This window comes from Hemitrygon akajei, chromosome 16 (genome assembly GCF_048418815.1).
Source record: "Hemitrygon akajei chromosome 16, sHemAka1.3, whole genome shotgun sequence".
Classification (NCBI taxonomy): domain Eukaryota; kingdom Metazoa; phylum Chordata; class Chondrichthyes; order Myliobatiformes; family Dasyatidae; genus Hemitrygon; species Hemitrygon akajei.
This window is the reverse complement of record NC_133139.1, coordinates 43,424,840-43,446,481: the sequence shown is the minus strand read 5'-3', so window position 1 is coordinate 43,446,481 and position 21,642 is coordinate 43,424,840. Positions and strand designations below refer to the sequence as shown.

Here is a 21,642-nt window from a genome sequence, read left to right as displayed (position 1 = left end):
TTTATGTAATCAGGATACATTGTCTTCTATATCTTTATCTTCCAATTGCCCAGACATATATACAATTTTTCTACCATAGGTCTTGCCATGTACACAACATGGCTGCAAAAGCAGATCAGAGGTTGAAATCCTGTAGCGAGTAACTCGCCTCTGAGCTCACCAAATCCTGTCCCCCACCTACAAAGCTCGAATCAGTAGTACAAAGAAATGCTGCCCAGTTTCATGGATGGGGACAGCTTTAACAACACTCAGGAAGTTTATAAACGATAATTATTCACATGGGCACATCTATGCCTGACTTTTTGTTGGCCATGTGGAACATTCCTCATTCCAAACCTACTCAGGCATCACTCTCCAATGTTTTCCATTACATAGACAAATGCATCAATACTGATTTCAAGCAGAACTTGTCAATATCACCATTGTTGCCATGTACTTTTACACTGCCCTTAAACCATGATCATAACTGTTATCATCCAATAACATTTCTGGTGAAAGAAAATAGTTAAGAACTCAGGCACTGACCAACATTTTGCTGAGTCTCACACATTACTCTTAAAAACTACTGCAAAATCATTCTGTAGCAAGGAGCTAATTGTAGGTACTGCAGTCTCCTATTTTGCTTTTCCATGGGGAGCGATTATTTCAAATGGTACCACGTGCACTGAATTCTCTTTATATTTTGTTTGTGTCTGTTTATTTAGAGACTTGGCAATGATGTGTTGTTTAGTTTGTGATAATTGTGCAAGTAATCTTCATTGAAATACTAGGATTACTTGAATGATCACACCTTTGAGGACCTTGTTAGGCCGCAGTAGATTTGTAAAACCTCACTTTCAGAAGGAAACTTTATAATAACAACAGCAAAGGATCCGAGTCACCATCTTCCACCAAACATTTTTTCTATTAATATTTTCTCTGGATCTCAGTCTTCTCTATGAGGTTCAATGCCTGAATGTCTCTGTCCATGAGAATTCCTTTACTTGTCATCTCCTCTTCATGTAGCTTTCCAATAGTTATCATACATACTCCAAACGGCCATGGTGCACCACTTGATTAAACCATGGGGGAGATGAATCTTTCAACAGTGTCCGTGAGTAGTAATACAGCATGCCTGAAGTCAGAAGGCTTGTAAAGGATCTGAGTGATACTGCTCATGAAATAAGTGTAATATGCTGTAAGGTGTCATTGATAATGTAATGGTTTCTCTGTAGCAGCAATGTTTGGGTTATAACTAGAGATAACGGGGTTTTGAATGCTGTTGTTCTTTCTTGTGAGTCTGGAAGAGAGATTTTCGCAGTCTTTTGCTGGGGAGAGATGTGTAGAGAAGACACGAAAGGAGAGAGCTGGTAGACAGCCAGACGGGGTGGACTTGGAGCGAGCATTTGAAGAGCAACGACAATCGGAGGAGGTCAATGGTGGATGACCGTCTTATCAGTGAGCTCTAACATTGTGCAAAAAACTGTTTCATAAGATTGGGGCCTTTTTCCTTTTTTCCTTTTTCTTTACTAACCATATAGTCAAAGTAAGAATTATAAAGCTTAGTCGTTTAATCGCATATTGTGTACTGTTTGTTATTTCGGGGTACTGATTTGTAACAGGAACACATCGTGCAGCATCCACCCAAACGAGATTTCTTAAGTTTGGCCGGGCCGGGGGCTATCACCTGCTATACTAAGCCACTAGCCGAAGCAAGAGTTACGTAAGTATTGCCAAGATCTGCCATTTCTGTCTTTCCTGTATCCAATCTTGCAGCAAGTCCTGGGTACAAAAGTTCCAATGCATTTTTTTCTGAAATCCAGACATTCTGATTGAGTACCTGTTTTTATTTTTTCCTGATATGGAATTGGAAAATTCTTTATTGCTTTTATGACAAATTCACATCAGTCAGTGAAGCCTGAAAACCAGAAGATCATGCAGTGTACAAATTCAGGTATCTGTTGTCAACAGCTTATAGCAACGTTGTACTCTTCTTTAGAAAAGTGACATTATTAATTTGGGAATGAGAGGAACAAACACGTGGAATGCTCTGATGAATGTTGAAACTTAAAAGCATGCTTTTGTCACAGCATGTGCTCCTGCTCTCACAACTAGGGAAAAGAGTATTGAGAACACCTGTTCAATTATTGAAAAGTAACTTCAACCAACATGCTGAAGTTTTTCAGTGGCTAAACCTTTCAGTAAACCAATAATCCACTTACCTCTGTCATTGGCTAATGTCAATGAAAGCCATTCAGTTATATTGGTCAAAACCGGTGTCATCGCTATATCCATGATGCAATCATCATTCAACAAGTTTGACCCTATCCATGATTTTCAATTACATGTACTGGACCACAGTGTCATACACATTTGATGTCCCATCAAATAAATATTCATCCTCTTGGAACTGTGTTTCACTCAACAGAATGAACAGAGATGCTATACATTGTTTACTGAAGAGAGGTTCTTTTGCAGCTTTGAACATGTTTTACAGAATATGGATGGAAAATAACATCATCACTTCAAAAATCTTTTTTATCTCTTTTCAATCCTGTTTTCTTCAACCAATGTCTTTTATACTTCAATGACATCAAGGTTCTTAATCAACAAATAGTCAACCTTCTATATGATTTCCATGAACAGTTACATGTTAAGATCATCCTTCAAACAGTTGTCACAGACACAAAGGGAAGACAGTGCTACTAACCACAGATTAGTAACTCTACAACTATTGGAATATTCTTTCATATCTTGCCTCTTAGGAGCAGATATGGCATAGTAGCTTCCCAGGCAAGGGTGCATCCCAAATAATAAATTGACACAGCAACAGAGTCCTCCTGTGGGGAAGCATAGTGGCTCTTCTCTTGCTGAACATCTGCAACAAATCTGAATATGCTGAAGGCACCCCAGACAACTCAGTTGAGTTCACATTCAGTCTGGGGGAGTCGGGGAGCAACTCAACTGGCGACATGACACTGTTCACAGAAGGTTGCTCATTAACTCAGGCAGGCATCTTAGAAACTCGTGCAAGCAACTTAGAAGTTTGGGATGGTGTCTCAATATCTTCAGGAAGGGACTTATCCTGGCATAGGGTGGACTAACCCTGAAAGGTGCCAATAAACCAGTAATTTTAAGGTTTATGAAGATGTAACCACAGATAAACAAGGGTTTGGGGAACATCTGGAGAATAAATAAGATGGAAATAAATCATCTCATACCTTTCAAAAGTCAACTTGAGTGAAATGGAAAGATAAAGGATCTCTCCAGCTTCTACTGATCCACCATCCACATCCGTAGCACAGATCGGCTGGTAGAATGGTACCTTAGGAATTTGGATTTATCTCTGCCAGTCTAATGTCCAAAAAGTTCCCACCATACCAGAGGCTGTCTTGGCTCTCTCAGAATGTTGTTGTCTCACCCAAGATTATAGGGATGGTAAAACCACTAGGACTTGATGAAACATGAGAGAGACTTGAGATTGCCTCATTTTCCCTCGTACTGGACGGTCCTGGACATTTACCAGACAACTCTGGGCAGGTAACTCAGACGTGGATGGCCTTACCACAGTAAAAGCAACATCTCTACGTCATACATCCCTCTCGCTCTGTTGAGGAAACCCGTGTTCTTCCAAGCTACACGTGTTCTGCCGGAGACAACTGTGGGGATCTGTATTGGTTATTGGATTAATGAACCAGGGTAGACATTGGATAAGTCTGAGAACCCCTCTTCCAGATGAAATCAGAATTATGGTTGTTAGTTCTTATGGCAATGTCGATAAATTCCTCTAAATCATCTATCTGGGCTCTGGTTGCAAGACAGTCTTTAACTTGGCACTTAGTCACTGTCGAAACAGGTCAACGAAATTCTCGTTGTCTCACCTGCTTACTGCCACCAGGGTATGGAAAGCAATGGAATAGTTGGCCATGGATTGAACTTCCTAATGCATCTGGAGGAGTCTGCTGGCTGACTCTGGGCATCAGGAAGGATGAAAGAACACTCTCCTCGTTGTTCTCTGTTACGTTCCCCAGTAATCGGGTGACTTACCAGCAAAGATAGAGAGGTCCGCTGAAGCCTGCTGATACTATTTTCAAACGTTTTATTTATAAAGGGGCACAAACGTATGGTTAATACAAAACATTCAGATCATATATATCGTCAAAACTCAATCCAAAGCACAGGTATAGTAATAATCAATCAAAAATAAGCTCTATCGTTGTCTAGGGGATACTGAGTCCAATGGAATATAAGAGTCACTCAAAGTCTGCAGGCTTCCCCGTTTCGGGAACCGCTGGCATTTCACGTGTTGGATAGAGAGAGAAGGAACACTTGCCCGTCGTCTTTGCGAAGCAAATCCCTGTTAGTTAAAATGGTTTGTCCTTTGGTTCCAGCCACAGACTCCCGATCTGGAATCTAACGCACGTGGCTTCCTTCAGAATGGCTTCCCGCTCCGACGGGAAGCGCTATCATGTCTCCTTCGTGTGTCTCCTTGGTGCGTCTGAGGCCCCGCCTCGGCAGCCCACCTTTTATCTGGACTGGCAGGGTTGTAGATGTCAATCAGGGTGGGGGTGAGGCAATCTTTCCCCCATCACCCATCTCACATTGCCCTGAGGGTTTGCACATAGTCTAGTTCCTTATTCCACAAAGGTGTCTCCCAAGACAATGGCTATGTCCAAGGCTTTTGTCTTGCTGAGTGACCAGCCCACATTCCAAACCGTAAGGCGCTCTCTCTCTCTCTCTCTCTCTCTCTCTCTCTCTCGCGATTCTCACAAAGGAGGGGGCTGAGGTCATGACACCTCCCCTCTTAAAAGTTTTTTACCAGCGGTTAAAAACAAGTTGGTACAGGATTTTTTTGGACTCTAACATACTACACAAGCTTTTCTCTTCAGAGTACTACCGTTATACATTCCAGTCAGTATCTAAACAGGTAACAATTACAGTGCCCCTTTCTTTAATATCTTAACCTCACGTACCGTACTAAAGTCTGGTAGCATCAAACTTCAGCTCAATAACCACCTATTTTTATTTATTTTCTTCAGCAACACAACTAAGGAGGTGTGATCTTAGCTTAGGTGCATCTACAAAAGTTTATACAAATACTAATCGTTTCGGTTGTGTTATTTCACCGGCAGGTCTCCAAAGGGGTTGTCTTTATTATTCACAGGCTTTGGCGCAAACCCGTACAACCGGCGTCGCTGTTTAAAAATGACAATTTCTATTAACCATCGCCTCTTTCCCGGGGAGTCCCCCCATGGGGAACTTGAGTAATTTGGCGAGGTACTCTCCCGCCTTTCCTTTCCACGAGGGTTATTCTCTTAACTCCGTGTCCCCAACCTAGTCCATCATGGGAATTTCCACCCAATTCTTTGATGCTACACAGGTAGTTAACCCTTTTGTCAAGACCATACAGGCTGATGTGTTTTAGTTCGAACCTTTTTCTCCGGCCGCATTTAAATTTCGACTTCCTCACAGCACTTTCTTGAATAACAATAGCGTGTGAGGCCCCTTTACATTCCAAATCAATCTGTAATCGATGCGCAGGCATCAATCTAGACTTTAACTTTTTTCCATTCGATTTGGGAACTACAGATTTACCATTCTCCTCCACAACAACAGTTATCTCCCCATTCGTAAACTCCACCTTAACTCTGAAAACCCCCTTCAGCACAGACACCTTCTTTCCCGAACCAAGTCTATCTGATCCAAAAGGACGGCCGTCTCGTCCAGCCGAGTCAAATACCTCAGACTTTTTCTGAGCTCCGTGACTAGGTTTAGGACCACGGGCCTCCCCATCTTGGACACACTCAAACGGGGCATTGGCCTCTTCCAGGCTTTCAATACCCGTACCCTTTTCAAATTCTAACTTCCCCTGATCCTCCCAGTTACTCTCTGGGCAACTCACTTCCGAAGTAAACTCAACCCCTTGGGCTGAAACAACCTCATCTGCCAACCCAGCAGACTTCTTCAAGGTAATGGCATCCTTTTCATCGAGGACTGCCCTCATTTCATTATCGGGAACACCTTTAGACTCATCCATGTCCAACCCTGGACCTTTTAACAGCTTTATCTGTTTCTCATCTTTATTTCCTACCTCTAGGACCTTTTTCTTTGCTAAGGTAAGATCTACCTTCTCTCCCTTCTCTCCTTTACCCCCTTTTACGTTACTATTCCTCATTTTACTACCCTCGAAACCCTCGTGGCACAGGGTCGGTAAAGACGTCTGGGCCAATTTTAAACGGCTCGCTTTCTCAGCTGCCGCTCTCGACAGGCTGCGAGTGTCCGCGCATACGGGATAGCTCAGGGACTCTATGGGCGGGGCCTCAACTCTCACGGGCTGGGTTGTCAGCATCACGGCGGCTCCCATCTTCCCACCCGCTAGGTCGTTACCCAGAAGGACGTCCACGCCTTCCCCCGGCAACTCCGGCAGGACCCCCAGTTCCACTGGTCCTGACACCAACTCACAATCTAGAAGGACCCTGTGCAAAGGCACTACCTCGGTCCAGTTTCCTATGCCTCTCAGGGCTACCTCGCCCGTCGGAGATCCGAATGGTAATACGTTACGGCTAATTAATGATAGCTCCGCCCCCGTGTCTCTCCAAATCTGTATGGGGATTGGCGGGTCCCCCTTCCTCACAGACACAGTTCCGGGTGACAGATAAATCCCCGACCCCTCGCGCTCTCTGCTCCCCTGGGACCCTCTTGCCGATTTTCTGATTACCACTGCACGCCCGATAGGGATCGCTGCTCTCTCTCTCTCTGGCTCCTTTCTCGGAGCAAAGCATTTAGATGCAATATGACCCACCTTTCCACAATTAAAACAGGTCAAGCCAGGACCTCTCCTGCTGTCTTGCCTCTCCTCAATTTTACCACTAGCTCCCAGCGGGATCTCCGCCTCAGCCGGTGGGCTTTCCCTACCCTTCCGACGGTCTCTCGGGTAACTTTTTGGCGAGGAAAACTTTGTCTTGGGTGTTAGGGCATATTCATCTGCGAACCTAGCAATTTTTGAGATGGACTGATTCGTCCTCTCATTTAAATACATCCGGATCTCTTCCGGAACACAACCTTTAAATTCCTCAATCAAAAATAACTCCCTGAGACCCCCATAATTCTCGGCCACCTTTTCTGCGGTGCACCAACGGTCCAAGAGCACACCTTTCTCATGGGCTAGCTCGGTATACGTTCGATTCCACCCTTTCCTTAAATTTCAGAACCTTTGTCTATACGCCTCAGGTACTAACTCGTAACCTCGGAGAATGGCCTCCTTTACTTGGTCATAATTCCCTTCCCCTTCCGGGGGCAACGCGGCATATACCGGCTGTGCTTTCCCTCGTAACACACTTTGTAACAACGCCACCCACTGCTCTCTGGGCCACTTCTGATTCACTGCCACCTTTTCAAAAAGCAAGAAATAACTATCAACATCCGTCTCCTCGAACGGGGGGGACCAACCTCAACGCCCGACTAACATCAAACCCCTCCTCTCTCTCTACCCCTTGAGCTCTTCGCTCTTGCCTTCGCCTGTCCAGCTCCAATTCATGGCTCCTTTGTTTCTCTTTCTCTTCTGCTTCCAGCTGCTTTAGTTTGAATGCCTGCTCTCTTTCCTTTTCCTTCACAGCTGCTTCTAGCTGCTTTACTTTAAGATCATGTTCCAACCTTACTTTCTCCAACTCTAACTGATCTGTCCCACTCGCTAATCTCTTTTCGGGGATATTTTCCAAATCCTCAGCTGCAAACACCTTCTTCCCAATGTAATACTGATTTATGACCCTTCGCACTTCCTGCTTTTTCATTGATGACCTCACCTCTGTGAGGTCTAACCCCTTTGCCAGATTTACCAAGTCTAATTTGGTAGCCGCCCCTAGCACCTCTACAGTCGGGTTTCTCATAAATTCATCCACATCCATCTTTGCTGGTTTCCTGTCTGGCTACCTGCGTAACCAGATTTAAGTTTGGACTTACAGTCCAATTCACTGACCCTCCCCTTTGGTTTCAAATCCGGGATGAGTACCCCACTTGTTACGTTCCCCAGTAACCGGGTGACTTACCAGCAAAGATAGAGAGGTCTGCTGAAGCCTGCTGATACTATTTTCAAACGTTTTATTTATAAAGGGGCACAAACGTATGGTTAATACAAAACATTCAGATCATATACATCGTCAAAACTCAATCCAAAGCACAGGTATAGTAATAATCAGAAATAAGCTCTATCGTTGTCTAGGGGATACTGAGTCCAATGGAATATAAGAGTCACTCAAAGTCTGCAGGCTTCCCCGTTTCGGGAACCGCTGGCATTTCACGTGTTGGATAGAGAGAGAAGGAACACTTGCCCGTTGTCTTTGCGAAACAAATCCCTGGTGTTAGTTAAAACGGTTTGTCCTTTGGTTCCAGCCACAGACTCCCGATCCGGAATCTAACGCATGTGACTTCCTTCAGAATGGCTTCCCGCTCCGACGGGAAGCAATATCGTGTCTTCTTTGTGTGTCTCCTTGGTGCGTCTGAGGCCCCGCCTCGGCAGCCCACCTTTTATCTGGACTGGCAAGGTTGTAGATGTCAATCAGGGTGGGGGTGAGGCAATCTTTCCCCCATCACCCATCTCACATTGCCCTGAGGGTTTGCACGTAGGCCAGTTCCTTATTCTACAAAGGTGTCTCCCAAGACAATGGCTATGTCCAAGGCTTTTGTCTTGCTGAGCGACCAGCCCACATTCCAAACCGTAAGGCTCTCTCTCTCTCTCTCTCTCGCGATTCTCACAAAGGAGGGGGCTGAGGTCATGACATCTCAAAAATAGCTTTATATCAGAATACCCAGGAACGTACTTCTCACATAAAGCCACTGTCCATAAAAGGGCCCAGCCTGAGAGGAGGTTAAGTATTTGGGCCACTTTACTCCTCTCCAAGGAGAACTTTGAGTTGCAATTCAACAATTTGGGAGCATTGACATAAGAATCCACGACAAGATTCAGTGTCCCGATAGTACTGTTCCGAGATTAATTGACTCTTCCAGTAGTTCTGGGAACACATAGCAGAACACACAGGTGAATGCTCAAAACCAGAGTCTTGCTGTAATAATGCAAGTATTTCCTGAAGAAGCTGCTTGTGCCTTCCAACTGCGTGTCCTTGGCAAGCCAGTGTCGTGCAAAGTTAATCAATATTTACCACTCGGCGCACGATTGCTGGCCCTCAAGGTCAGCCCCCTCCCTATACACACACACACACACACACACACACACACACACACACACACACACACACACACACACACACACACACACACACACACACACACACACACACACACACACACACACACACACACACACACCCCCCCCCCCCCCCCCATCTACCTAGTTTATTTATTTGTATTTCATTCGAGATAGGTGCAGAATAAGCCCTTCCAGCTGTCGATCCATGCAGCCCAACAACCCTTGATTTTACCGTAACCTAATAGTTTGCAATCACCAATTAACCTGTTACCAGAATCGGAGTTTACTATCATTCGCATATGTCATGAAATTTGTTGTGTTTGCAGCAGCAGTACATTTCAATACATGGTCATAAAAGCTATAAATTACAATGAGGTGTAGAGGAAAAATAAATTACTGCAGAAAGAAAAGAATGAAAAATATTCATGGGCTCATAGTGCAGTCAGAAATATGATGAAGTGGAAGAAGCTTTCAAAATTGACTGTGTGTCTTCAGGCTCCTGTCCTCCTCCTGATGGCAGTAATGATAAGAGGACATAGCCTGGGTGATCGGGATTGTTATTCTTGGATGCTGACTTTTTGAAGCATCACATTTTGAAGCTGTTCTAATGCATGCTACTGATGAGGCTAGCTGAGTTTACAACTTTCTGCATCTTCTTCTGATCTTGTGCAATGACCCCTCCACATCAGATAGTAATGTAACCAATCAGAATGCTCTTGGCAGACAATCTGTAGAAATCTGCAAGTGTGTATGGTATCTACAATTCCAACGGACCAGTTAACTATAAAAAAGAGAAAATCTGCTGATGCTGGAAATCAAAGCAACACACACAAAATCCCGGACATCCTGATAAAGGATCTCAGCCTGAAACATCGACTGTTTACACTTTTCTATCGATTGTGGCTGGCCTGCTGCATTCCTCCAGCATTATTTTGTGTTTAATTAAATATTAAGCACGATATCATTGGCTCCAATAAAACTCAGACATGTTAACCCTGTTTCTGTCTCCAATGGACGCCATCAAAATTGGTGAGTGCCTCTGCTTTAATTTCAGTTTTACAGCAGCTGCAGTATTTTGCTTTTGGAAAAACTTTAAAAGTGGAAAATTTGAAAGTAAAAGCTTCTAGCAGTTAGGCTGCGGAGTTCTGGATGTCCTTCCTCATAGAGTCTGACATGCGACAGCTAGGAGCACAGCATTGTGCACTTCCAGCAGGTCCGGGCCCACAGAATCCCTCAGACCCGAGTACTGTAAGGCATCAATTCTGGGAGTTTCATTTGACTCGAAGAAATGGATGGAGCCATTCTACTCCTCCAGGGTCATTGTTTTGTCCAGACTCTCCCACTTGTTGTCAGCAACCTCCGTGATGAACGACAGACAGGAAGTTCTGGGAGGCGCTACTGCTTGCAGCGTTTTTGTCCTATATTGTCACAACTGCGGACTCCACCGAGCTATCTGCATGTCCACGCAAGCTGGCTGGGGAACGGTTTGGCAATAATGCTCGTAAATATGCAGGTTCCAGCTAATTTGTGTTTCGTTGTGGTGATATTTTACTTCCTTCCTCTCATTCCAATTTTGTAGAGACTCAACCAACAGTAGAGCAACACCAAGGTGCTCTATTTTCCACTTTAAAATGATTTGGTTTGGGCAATAATTTTATTAAGTGGGTTAAGGTTCTTTATAATGACCCTTTGGCTGCGATTCTCACTAACGGTATTAGGTCGGGTAATTTTAGTATTCTGAGGGGTAGCTGGCAGGGCTGCCCTTTATCACCACTACTTTTCACACTAGTGATAGAGCCATTGGCTGAGGCTATTCGGCGAGACCCCAAAATATCGGCTCCAGACATAGGACTAAAGTTACATAAAATTACATTGTATGCGGATGACGTTCTAATTTTCTTATCAAACCCTGCTATATTAGTGCACCATCTTATACAATGCATCAATTCATTTAGTGCCTTTTCAGGTTATAAAACAACTTTACTAAATCAGAGGCTATGCTTTTGGGGAATCTGCAGCGGGTACCTGACACTTGGTGTTTTCCCCTTTAAATGGTCGCAGGCAGGTTTTGTTTACTCCGGCATATTTATCACACCTATGTTTGATCAATTGTTCAAAGCTAACTTCACACTGTTATTTGACAAAATCGGACAGGATCTTGACTGATGGAGCACTCTTCCCATTTCTTGGCTTAGCCGAATATCCTTGCTCAAAATGAACATTCTTCCTCGTCTGCTCTACCCAATACAAATGATTCAAGTCATTTTTACCCAAAAAATACTTAAAACAATAAATGGCTGGTTTGTTTCTTTCATCTGGAACAAAAAAGATCCTGTATTAAAATGTCTATGTTACAGCTTCCCAGTAGTCTAGGGGGTCTGGATTTTCCAGACATCAAAAAGTATCATTTAAGTTCCTTTTTATCTTGTGTGGTTGACTGGGTTTGCAGGGACCCCTCCTCAATTTGGCTAGACATTGAAGCTTCACAAGCAAAATGCCCTTTTATTAATTTGCTTTTCTTCACCAAGATGAAACTAGTTAAGGAATATTGTCACAATCCAATAACAATTAATACAGTCATGGCTTAGAGGGTGGTGCAACAAATTGAGGGCATTGCAGCCTTCACTCCAATATCACCCTTCCCTCCAATAACAGGCAGTCCAGATTTTCAGCCTGGCATAATGGATTCTGGATTTAAACTTTGGATTTCTAAGGGTATTTTCCATCCAGAAGATTTGTTTGATGAAGGAACGATGATGTCTTTTAGTCAAATGGTACAGAAATTTAACATGCCTAACAAGAATCTTTTTCATTTCTTTTAGATAAGAGATTATATACAGGGAAAAAAAACATCATTGTTAACTGATTTCTATAGTTCTGACATAGAAAGGAATGTGTTTTGTTCTAAGGGCAAAATCTCCATTAGCACTTTTTACAGCATCCTGAGGGAATATTCTTGTGGAGAGGCTGAGCAGCTGGGAAGGGTCTGGGAGGAAGGGCTGTGAGTAGAAATTACAGCTGAATCATGGGAAGACATCTGTGATAATGCAAATAAGATTTAAGTTTGTAATAAACTAAAGCATTGCAACTCAAAATTCTGCATAGAGCCCATTTGACTCCAGATCATCGCTCGAAATTTAAAATGGAGGTTTCACCAATGTGTTCTCAATGTTAAGTAAATACTGGAACTTTCACCCACTGTTTTTGGACTTGTCCCAAACTTCAGGCATACTGGAGTAATATTTTGGGTGAAGTGGAAAAGATTCTGAAGATGGAGCTTGAAATGGACCGAGTGTCTTTTCTCTTGGGCTTACCCAGCAGTCGTATTATTAATGCACATCAGAAAAAACTTTTTAGCATGCTGACTTTTTGTGCAAGGAAGAACATTTTACTTTGTTGGATATCCGATAAGGCCCCTGGACTTTTTGGTGTAAATTAATCATGGAATACATTCCTTTGGACTTTTTGACATGCATGGCACACTTAAAAACAAATAGTTTTCATGAAACATAGCAAACTTTTAAGTATATAGATGTAAACCTGTCTGATATACTAATAAGGGCTTTTGCATAAGCTGTTGTGGTGATGTCTATATTTTGATGGAAATGTTTTGATAGCTGATATCTGTGAGGGGAGGAAATGTAAATATGTAAATGTATCTGGAAATTGTAAGTTTTGTTCTGCTGAGCAAAAAAAATTAAATTAAAGGGATTTACTAGGCCCTCTATTTTTCTAAGCTCCACGTACCTATCCAAAAGTCTCTTAAAATACCCTATCGTATCCGCCTTCACCACCGTTACCGCCAACCCATTCCTCGCACTCACCACTCTCTGAGTAAAAAAAAACTCACCCCTGACATTTCCTCTGTATGTACTTGTCAGCCCCTTAAACCTGTGTCCTCTTGTGGCAACCAGTTCAGCCCTGGGAAAAAGCCCCTGACTATCCAGACAATCAATGCCTCTCATGATCTTATATGCCTCTATCAGGTCACTTTTCATCCTCCGTCACTCCAAAGAGAAAAAGCCAAGTTCACTCAACCTATTCTCATAAGGCATGCTCCCCAATCCAGGCAACTTTCCTCTGTAAATCTCCTCTGCACCCTCTATGGCTTCCACATCCTTCCTGTAGTGAGGTGACCAGAACTGAGCACAGTACTCCAAGTGGGGTCTGACCAGGTTCCTATATAGCTGCAACATTACCTCTTGGCTCCTAAATTAAATTCCATGATTGAAGAAGCCCAAAACACCGTACGTCATCTTAACCACAGGGTCAACCTGCGCAGTTGCTTTGGGTGTCCTATAGACTCAGACCCCAAGCTCCCTCTGATCCTCCACACTGCCAAGAGTCTTACCATTAAAGCTATAATCTGCTATCGTATTTGACCTACCAAAGTGAACCACATCACACTTACCTGGGTTGAACTCCATCTGCCACTTCTCAGCCCAGTTTTGCATCCTATCAATGTCCCACCGTAACCTCTGACAGCCCTCCATTGTGCAGCTCCAGGGCCAGCAGATTAATTGGTTCACCACCCTAGTTCTGGGAAAATGTGCACAACACACTGGCAACTGCTTGAAACCAGAGTGCTTCTGCAATAATGTAAGTATTTCTGGAAGAAGCTGCTCATGCCTTCCAACTGCTTGTCTTTGACAGGCCAGTGCCATGCGAAGTTGATCAGAGCAGCCCAGCAACCCCTGATTTAACCATTAAAAAACAAACATCTGCAGCCCCAGCAGGAGTTGAGCTGTTACTTTGAGCTGAGGGACTGGCAAGAACTTAGACAAGACGTTACCATCTGTTTTTTATATGACATTACCCAATATCATAGTTTTTGTTCCACCTACTTTTACTTTAAGAATCTATCAGGCACTTGACTGTCTAAAGGGACATTATCTTTGATGCTGTCCTTGAATTGTGACAGTAACAAGAATTGCTTCAGTAATTCTGCCATGTTGGTTGTCTGAGTAACTTTAACTCACGGGTTTATTCACTGAATTTGAAAGGAAATGTTAATCAGGGCTGATGGATTTAATTGGGTGGTGGTGAATTCATTCCCATGATATTTTCTAAACCTGTTTCCCTTTCCCTTGCAGTCAAAAGAGCAGAGAAATGAAGTGGGATGTAGAATGGGGCTTCAGTTCAATATCATCCATATTGATTCCACCCAAAGTTAAATTGACCTCAGGTGTGTATTCCTGCTGTTATTCATTTATTTGGTCCAGTCTTCCCTGGGTTTCCAAAACCAGTGAATCAGTCTGGTCTGTGTATTAGCAGCATCAGCCCCTCTGACAGTGATGACTCACCCTTTGGGAAGCTGGAGAGTGAGTGTGGGCAGACGAATGCTAGTGAAACCACCTGGCACCATTCTTCCCTCCTCACACTCCCAGCAATCTATCAGTCTCTGCCTCAAATATACATAAAGACTTGGCCTCCACAGCTGCCTGTGGCCAAGAATTCCACAGATTCACCACTCTCTGGCTGAAGAAATTCCTCCTCATCTCTGTTCTAAGCAGGGGTGCAGTGCCAGCCAGAGCGCACCCGGCACATCTTTAAGAAAAAAGTCGAAATAAACAAGCTAATTAACTAGGTGCTGCCCAGGGTGATTTGAGTATCTCAGAAACTGCTGATCTCCTGGGATTTTTACACACAACAGACTCTGGAGTTTACAAAAATCACACCAAAAACAAAAAAAAATCCAGTGAGTGGATTTAACAAGATGTTTTCACTCACAAAACAGCCACTTGCTGTATGTTTTTTTGTTTTTGGCACTATTCTTTGTAAACTCCAGAGTCTGTTGTATGTAAAAATCCCAGGAGATCAGCAGTTTGTGAGATACTCAAATCACCCTGGGTCAGCAGACTCATAGATGTCCCCCACAGATTCTTCTGATCATCCAATTGCATTTGCTAAAGAGATCACTGACGAGTGCAGAATGCAACAACAAACAAATAGATTGAGAGGAATGGGGAATAAAGGAAATCCACCGCTACCTCTATGGACAAAAGTTTCTGCTAGTGACAGATCACCAGCCCCTTGTATCCATTTTCAATCCCAGGAAGGGAATTCCAGTGATGTCTGCTACCCAGTTAAAATGTTGGGCACTGTTCCTAGGAGCCCACTCTTATGACATTGAGTTCAAGGGTACCAAAGAACACAGCAATACTGACAGCTTGTAAATTCTTCCATTGTTGTCACCTGATCCAGCAGAGGTGCTCCAAACAGCATTATTGAACAAATTACTGGTAACAAATTTGAAGATACAAAGAGAAACAAGAAACCTGACATTGTCAAAAATCCATGAAATCCCCATGCAAGGGTGGCCAGCTCATGATAATCTGACATTCCCAAAGTTCTCAGTGAGACCAGACCAACTGTTGATATGTCAAAGCACACTGATGTGTGGATCTTTTGCAGTGGTTGCCTCTAAATTGCACAGCAGAGTGTTAGAGAATTTGCATAAAGGACACCTGGATACAGTCAAGATGAAGAGTCTTGCCTGGAAATACAAATGGTGGCTGGGAGTAGATAAACAGATTGAAGACTTGCCATTCAGGATCCCGAAAAGTTCAAAATGTGCCACCAAAGGCACTGTACACCAATGGGATTAGCCATAATCACCACGGCAAAGAGTGGATGTTGACATTGCTGGGTCATTCGTAGACTTCATGTTTCTGATTGCTGTGGATGCTCTTTCGAAGTGGCCTGAAGTCATACCAATGAAGTCACCCACCTCAGAAAAGACTGTTTCCGCTTTGTGAAAGCAATAACTGTCTCTTTTGTTAAGCAGCCTCATGCATTGCAACTTGTCAAAGGCCTTCTGAAAATCTTAGTACACAACAGCAACCAATTCTCCCTTGTCTACATTGCATGTTATTTCTTCAAAGAATTCCAACAGATTGATCAGGCAATATTTTCCCTTGAGGAAACCATGCTGACTACGACCCATTTTATCATGTGTCCAAGTACTCTGAGACCCCATCCTTAACAATCGACTCCAGTATCTTCCCAACCACTGACATCAGACTAACTGGCCTATTGCTTCCTTTCTGTGGCCTCTCTCCCCTTTTGAAGAGTAAAGTGACATTTGCAATCTTCTAGTCTTCCAGAATCATTCCAGAACCTAGTAATTCTTGAAAGATCATTACAAATGCATCCACCATCTCTTCAGCCACCTCTTTCAGAACCCTGGGTTGTATACCATCTGGTCCAGGTGACTTATCTACCTTCAGTCCTTTCAGTTTCCCAAGAATCTTCTCTCAAGTAAAAGTATTTTCACTCACGTCATGCCCCTGACACCTGGAATATCCACCAAACTGCTAGTATCTTCCACAGTGAAGGCCGATGCAAAACATTTATTCAGTTTGTAGTCCATTTCCTTGTACCCCATTACTATTTCTTCAGCATTTCTTTTATTCATTTCCATCAGTCCAAAATCCATTCTCACCTCTATTTTACACTTCATGTATCTGAAAAAACTGTTAGTATCCTCTTTAATATTATTGGCTAGCTTACTTTTGAATTCCATCTGTACCTTCCTAATGACTTTTTAGTTGGCTTCTGGTGTTCTTTAAAAGTTTTCCAATCTTCTAATTTCCCACTAACTTTTGATCTATTATATTCCCTCTCTTTGGCTTTTATGTTGACCTTGACATCGCTTATTGGTACAGTTGTGTCAACTTGCATTTAGAATATTTCTTCATCTTTGGAATGTATACAGTGGCATACAAAAGTTTGGGCACCCCGGTCAAAATTTCTGTTTCTGTGAATAGTTAAGTGAAGATGAACTGATTTTCCAAAACTCAAAGTTAAAGATGAAACATTCTTTTCAACATTTTAAGCAAGATCAGTGTATTATTTGTTTTGTACAATTTTAGACTGAAAAAAAGGAAACGAACATCATGCAAAAGTTTGGGCACTCCAAGAGATTTGAGCTCTCAGATAACTTTTACCAAGGTCTCATACCTTAAATAGCTTGTTAGGACTATGGCTTGTTCACAATCATCGTTGGGAAAGGCCAGGTGATGCAAATTTCAAAGCTTTATAAATACCCTGACTCCTCAAACCTTGTCCCAACAATCAGCAGCCATGGGCTCATCTAAGCAGCTGCCTAGCACTCTGAAAATTAAAATAAATGATGCCCACAAAGCAGGAGAAGGATACAGGAAGATCAAGAAGATAGCAGAACGTTTTCAAGTAGCTGTTTCCTCAGTTCATAATGTAATTAAGAAATGGCAGTTAGCAGGAAGGGTGGAGGTCAAATTGAGATCTGGAAGACCAAGAAAACTGTCTTAGAGGACTGCTCATAGGATTGCTAGAAAGGCAAATCAAAACCCCCGTTTAACTGCAAAAAGCGTTAAGGAAGATTTGGCAGACTTTGGAGTGTTGGTTTTAGTTTTTAACCAACAGAACAACATCGTCTTCTCTGCCTTCCTGCTGGTCCTTTTGATACAATGTGTATCCTTGGACATGAAGCTCCCAGCTATAATCTTCTTTCCATCATTATTCATCACACCTGCCAATCTGCAACTGTGTTCCAAGTTCATCTGTCTTATTCTGTATACCGTATGCATTAAAATATAACACCTTCAGTACAGTATTCCACCTTTTTGTCCACTTTTTACATTGCAACTCATCCTGTTGACTGTAATTTTGCCCTATCAACAGCCTCTCCTCACTACACATTGCTTCTGTAAGCCAGCTGCCTCATCTTCAGTACTATCATCTACCCTTCCTATGACACTACTTGCATTGAAATATACACAGCTTAGGACGCTAATCGCACCATGCTCAACCTTTCGATTCCTAATTTTGTCTGAGGTCTTATCAACATCTGTTTCCACAACCTCTCTACTAACTGTTCTGGCACTTTGTTTAAAGTTCTAGTTCTAGTTTAAACTGCTCTGTGCAGCATTAACAATTCTTCCTACTAGGATATTAGTCCCTCTCTAGTTCTGGCACACACCATCCTTTCTGTACAGGTGCCAACTTCCCTGGAAGAGAACACAATGAAACTCTATAATTTTCCTAGTTCTGGCTTCACCAGCCCACGGCACAGATAGCAATCCTGAGATCACAACCAGGGAGGTCCTGTCCTTTAATTTAGCATGTACCTCCCTGATCTCCCTACGAAGAATCTCGTTATTCAACCCACCCATGAGATGGACCATGAATTCTGGCTGTTCACCCTCCTGCTTAAGAATTCTGAAGACTCAATCTGATATATCCCAGACCCTGGCACCCGGGAGGCAACATGCCATGCAGGAATCTCAAGAGAGACAGAGAAAGAAAAAATAAAAGGTCCATTGACTGATATTCTGAATTTCAAGGAATTTGAGTTAATCCTAATTTTACCACAAGAAATTCAACAGGACTTGAGGAAAGTTTCTGAGTAATTAAATGGGAAGTTACATTGGAGAGTGTCATATATTTTATGAGGCCATGTAACTATGTAAATAAGCTCTGAGAAGAAGAGAGCTCTTTAAGTTCTCCCTACTCATCATCTCTGCCTGTTGTGTTCGGCATGAGTGTTAAAGATTAATTACACTGTAGAACCAAAAGGTATTTATGATTTACTTTTATTCCTCAAGGATCTTCATAAAATTATTGATAAGGGGTTTGTCTTTGTTCTCCCTTAAGCTCAAGTTTTATCCTTTCTTATCTGTTCCTTTATTTTCTGAAGTATGTTTGAAAGAATTAATGACATGATTATATGATTATTACAAACTTTTTGCAGTTCTGGCCAATGCATTATGCAATGTGAGGGTCTCTGAATCTAGGTGCAAGATTCACACTTATTGACTATCATTGATTCTGAACTGGTATTCGGAAAACAATTTGAGTTATTTGAAATATTTTCTTCTTTTTTCAGAATAATCCTTTCCCAGCAGGCTCGGTCTTACAATGATCATGCATTTTGCAATTTTAATGTATTATTGAATTTTTAATACTTGAATCACTCAAGAAAAGGGATGAGGGATTGATGAGTTATAAATGTCTGAAATGAGGTACGACATTCAACATTGACAAAAGGCCCAGGTCACCAGGAAGGACAAGTTCAGGTGATGCAGAAGATCACCATCTCCTCAGGCCCCTTCTCAAAGTGGCACCCTGGTCTGTATGTATCACCAGTCTTTCAATTGACCTTCTGGAACACCCTCCCCTACGTCATTGTGAGAGCACCTTCCTCAGAAGGATCACAGCAAGTCCACCCCATGGTCTACCACCACTCCCTCAAGTGATAGGCAATTGATTTTGACCTTGCCACTGATGTCCAAATCCCTGGAATAAATTTTAAATATTCAAGAAAGACCCAATTTGAAAATTTATGAATTATATTTTAATTTGTTCACAGAATTTATGTCCTAAAACATCGATCCTCTCAAATTGATTTATGGATCAAAGTGATTTTCTCTTGGAATATAAATATTAGGAAATGGGGGAGCTAAGAGGGAATTGATAGACTTGCCTACAGAGGTCGATTTCCAGGTCAGATGTCTGTTTCCCAGTGAGGCATACAAATGCAAAAGCTCACATACAACACATCCAGCCATGCTTATTGCATCTGATTCTCCCATTGTGGCCTCTCCTACATTGGTGAAACCTGGGCAGCTACTTTGCTGAGCACCTGTGTTCAATCTGCCATGACCATCTAGAGCACTCAGTTACCAGCCATTTAATTGTTGGGCCTGATCTTACATGTACATGTCAGTGCTCAGCCCTGTCATCTTCCAGAGTGAGGCTAAACACAAACCAGAGGATCATCACCTTACTGCCTTCTATGCCACCTGGGTAGACTACAGCCTAATGACATGAGAACTGAACTCTCTAATTTCCAGTAAACTATTCCCCCTCCTTTTTTCTTTCCTCCTGGTCTACCCATTTTTTCCTCCATGTGCTCCAACTCCAATCACCGCATTTCTCTCCCTTCCTCTACCCACTATATCTTGCAATCACCCACACATTCCTCACACAGGATCTCCCGTCCCTCATCATTTCCGTTTTCCTCACTTGATTCCATTACCTAATTATCCCTCCTATCAGATTTCATCATCTTCAGCCGTTGTTCCCTCCACCTATCACCTTCAAGCTTTGTCATCATTTCCACCTTCCCTTTCTCCATCTACCTGTCACCCCCACCCTTAACATTGATCCATTTATCACTTGCCACCAGTTGCTCCACCCTTCCCTTCACCTGGATATCTGCCCTCTTATCTTTCAGTCCAGATGAATGGGCCCAACCCAAAACATCTACTGTCCATTTCCCTCCACAGATGCAGCCTTACCTGCTGAATTCCCCAACATCTTTTAAATTTCTTTTCCTGCTCAGGGCAAACCAACCCACTCATCCCAGAAAATAACCTCCAACATACTCAATGATTGTCGATCCAGTGCCTCGTGCACAGTCCTTCCTTCCTTGGGTTGCACAGACTTTCCCTTCCAGATCTTCAGAAATATTATTGTCGTGATCCAGCCAAACGCTTCACTCACTTTTCTAGTCTATGGACACAGGTCTCAATCAACCACCTGATATAATGAGCATGTATCTCATAACAGAACCTGCTGACTTGCAGTGCAACACTCACAAAATGCTGGAGGAAATCAACAGGCTATGCAACCTGTTTGGAAATGAATAAACCCTCAACATTTTCAGCCAAGACCCTTCTTCCATCCCAGGGATCCAGGTGCCAATTAACCACACACAGGCGTAGAGCGTTCCATTTTTTTACAAGCATTGTGGAAACTGTATCTACGGTAATTCAAATCTATCCTATGAAATATGGTCCAATAACCTTATCCCATCCACACTTGTTATATAACCCCTTGTAGTATCATTGTCCTCCTGCAGTTCTTTATCATGTCCCAAGAACATCTGACAGGACAATAGGAGAAACTTCATTCTTTGTTACTTTATTTAGTACAAATTTCATCCCCTGCTACACTGAATGAGGGACTTTGCTTGACTTTGTCTGCATTTGTGATGCAGCATTAGCTTTTGCTCTGCATTTAATATAGTCCTTCCTCCCAGACCTGATATCAAATACATTCACTATAGTTTTGTCAAACATTGGCTGTAGTCCATGATTCCTATTGACTGAAAACTGGACTTACTTAATTCACACTGTAGAATACTTCCTAAATAGGTACCATTTTATTCAATCTAATTCAATGCTGGAGGCATCAGTAACAACACGAGATACACAATGAAAGTACCCCACCACTTCTTAATATTACCAAGTGGCTTTGCCTCTCTTTAAGCTTTGTGTTCAGTTCTACAAGTCCTTGACTGACACATCACACACTGATCATATTCAATGACCATTGAATTGACTTCTATGACACAAAACTACTCTGCTGTGCCAATGGCCTCTGTGAACACCTGGTGAAGGAAGCCATTGAAATAAGACTACAGATAAGAGTTTCTAAAATGACAAAGGTCTCCCACCAAGTAAGAACTGGAAAAC

General features: G+C 42.6%; 2 pseudogenes; both read right to left on the bottom strand.

Annotated features, from left to right (window-relative positions):
* Positions 1-438: 438 nt before the first annotated feature.
* Positions 439-1,471, bottom strand: LOC140739651 (ubiquitin carboxyl-terminal hydrolase 38-like; annotated as a pseudogene).
* A 198-nt stretch (positions 1,472-1,669) lies between these two features.
* Positions 1,670-2,467, bottom strand: LOC140739650 (ubiquitin carboxyl-terminal hydrolase 35-like; annotated as a pseudogene).
* Positions 2,468-21,642: the final 19,175 nt, after the last annotated feature.